This window comes from Hippocampus comes, unplaced genomic scaffold (genome assembly GCF_001891065.2).
Source record: "Hippocampus comes isolate QL1 unplaced genomic scaffold, H_comes_QL1_v1.1 scaffold123, whole genome shotgun sequence".
Taxonomy (NCBI): Eukaryota; Metazoa; Chordata; class Actinopteri; order Syngnathiformes; family Syngnathidae; genus Hippocampus; species Hippocampus comes.
In genome coordinates this window covers 678,456-681,573 of record NW_017804997.1, presented here as the reverse complement: position 1 = coordinate 681,573, position 3,118 = coordinate 678,456, and the positions used below count along the sequence as shown (strand labels likewise).

Below are 3,118 nucleotides of genomic sequence, written 5' to 3'. Positions count from 1 at the left end.
GGCAAGTGGGCGCGTGTGTGTGTGTGTGTGTGTGTGTGTGTGTGTGTGTGTGTGTGTGTGTGTGTGTGTGTGTGTGTATACACACATTTATTTATTTTTTTTTTTTTTTCCGGAATTTTCAGAAAAGTCCACTTTCATCTCTGCAAAATGCACATTTGAAACCAAAATTTTGCAAGGCCAGGGGTGTTGAACTCATTTTGACCCATGCCCACATCAGCGCAAACGTTACCCTCAAAGGGCCAAATGCAACTCTGTTAGACAGTTTAAATGTAACCAAATGAAATGTCAAGTAAATAGCGCCTTATCCACTGCAAGAACATTTTGGGGAAACCTTTCAATTAACCATTGGACTTTGAGTTGGACCGTTGTTTCACCCCCCCCAAAAAAAAAAAAATTACCAAGGTCCAGAGGTTCCCCAGGGGGCTCTAAGTACCTCAGAGCCAGGACAGGGCAGTCGACTAACTTTTTTTTTTGGGCTGTGTCACATTGAACACCAGTTTTACAGGCTCAATATAATTAAAAAAAAAAAAGATGTCCGTATTTTACACTTTATTGACTGGTAAATTGTGAACAATCTGGTCAACAAATGCAATTTAAGTACAATTGCACAAGACAGCGAAAATAAATATGGCCCTCTTATACAAAAAGGGTGTGTACACACAAAAACGTGACATACTCAATTTTCCACAGTCAGGTTCAGACGTATCAAGAGTGAAATGACCTTGGGCATGGCTGCCTTTACCTCCCTTTTACCGGAGCTATCCATCAAATGTAGGCCCCAAACCCTAACTGAGATGGTCAACTTTTTTTTTCCAACATCGACAATCAGATAAGTGCCTATATTTATGCATTTCATCAATTTTAAGAAATAGAATAGCCAACAAATCAAAAGTTTCATACGCTATACTCTTTATAAACAAATAGTGGGTCTTTTTAGTCACTTCTATGAATAAAAAATATATTTTAAGAGTATTGCACTCATATAACAACTACTACACGAAACCAAATCAGCACACCAAGTGCACTCTTGCACCTACAATACCTGCTCAGATCAAAATAGTATTGAAAAAATAATCAAGTGCAACAATGTACAACACACAATAGAGCTCTAGACGTTGGCATCACTCATCCCACTATTCTCTACGCCAAATGCAAACAAGGCCATTTTGGCATGACAGGAAAAGTTGCTGCGAGCCTGCGGAGGGTATTCCGGTGAGCACCCTCCGAGCCAGTCCAGGCAACCCCAGTCAGCCTCTGCTCTGCAACAGAAGCGGCCACTATGGCAGGGGCCACGGACAAGTTTGCGCTTACGTGCGCGAGTGCCTGGCCTGTTGCCGTTTCGCCTCATGCCACAACCAGCCACTTGCGCTGCTCCCCGCCAGCCAGCCAGACCAGCCCTGGCTGCGAGGCCACATGGTTGATCCTGTTAGTATGCCTGTCTCAAAGATTAAAACCGTGCAATTCTATGTACTGTACTCACGTCCCGTAACCTAAACATTGTACGTCCCAAGCCTTTGCATGATCGTAAAGACTCACCAGTGTCATGCTCCCTATCTGCCAACATGATGGTTGTAAAACCCACTCCTGAAGCATCTGTGATTTGCAACTCGTGCAGCTTGCACATGTATCTCATTACTTGGACATAATATTGGCTGATAAACTGCCACCACTACGGTCATTTCACCTTGGCTGCATAAACTGGGATCAGTCAAGTGATATCCGGAGTCTATCGTACAGGTGTGTTTGTTCCGCAGATGTTAGAATGATATGAGTGACTGATAAATAAACAAATGGCAGAATAGTGTGGAATTTAATGCGCTTTGATAGGCCCTTTGGCATTAAGAAGGAGGCCTCGTCGAGGGGGTTTCTTCATAAACTTTTGCAGCGGTGAAGTGACTGACAAAATTCAAGACGTAGCAAAATCATATGAAACTATTAAGACCTTTAATCATTACGTCCACGGCTCTGCACAGAATCACCTGTGGCTTGGTCAACTGATGCCAAGAATGTAAAGTGATTGTCAGGAAAATCAACTAATTGGGGTTAAAAATAATAATAATAATTCTGATAGGCCCTTTACAACCATGGAGTAGCCCAGGTAAGCCTGTTGGTAAAGGTGGAACTGACCGTGGGAATGTACGATGCCCCACAGCTTTTTTTTCAATTGGTTGCTGTATGCAGGTTTTTGTTGGTTTAAAGCCGTTAGCGAGTTGTAGAGGTCATGTCGGGTGTGCAAAGCACTGTAGGTACCCAGGAAAAACGGCCTCGATGCCCCTGAAAACTTTATTTTTTAATTGATGGGTTGGTTTGGGGGAGGGCGTTTTTACTCTTGTGGTGTCCCACCCAACTCTGGGATGAAACCCACACCGCCACTAAGTTCCTGTTTGGGAGTGATGACCACTGGGCTAAAAATCCGGGCCACCGACTCAGTTTACCACACAGTAATCATTGAGGTCCCGTTTTGTTAAGATCCTCTTTTTTCATTGGTGAGTCATGGCTTGATAATCTGACTATCTGATCATGCAGAGTGACACTTCCTACCAGCACGCCATGTTTATATTAATTTGCATAGTTATATCAGAGCGTGTAGAGGGAGGGGTCTGTTATTCCAACTTTTCCACATCGACTACGTTTACGTGCCATAAATAACCCTTTTTACCAGAATCTTAGCAATATTCGGATTTTGAAAGGCCTTGTAAATGCATGCAAAAACCTGAATATGCTCATATTTGGGTTTTAAAAACTCAAGTCAGACTCGTGGGTGGTTCACCGCTGCGATTCCACTTACCGTAGCGAGAAGTGAAGCCATCGGTGGGCATCCCACGAGCATAACTTGAACAAATACATTCCTCTGTATTTCTTGTATTTATATTTCATTTCTGTGTTTGTGACCAGTTCTCATTGTTCCAGCTGCAGCGGTTCTGAAGGCTCATTTAAATAAAGCTGTATTGTATTGTATTCTCTTTAGTGTAGCTCCATCTAGTGGATGCATAGCGCAACCGCAGCCACTATTGTAGCTTCTATTTATTCTATGCACCGTGTGTGTGTGTGTGTGTGTGTGTGTGTGTGTGTGTGTGTGTGTGTGTGTGTGTGTGTGTGTGTGTGTGTGTGTGTGTGT

At 43.1% G+C, this 3,118-nt stretch overlaps 1 protein-coding gene across 2 annotated transcripts in view; it reads left to right on the top strand.

Moving 5' to 3' along the window:
- The window catches only part of nfil3 (nuclear factor, interleukin 3 regulated), an 8,200-nt gene that overhangs the window by 2,220 nt on the left and 2,862 nt on the right, over positions 1–3,118 (top strand). The gene's annotated exons all lie outside the window — the stretch shown is intronic.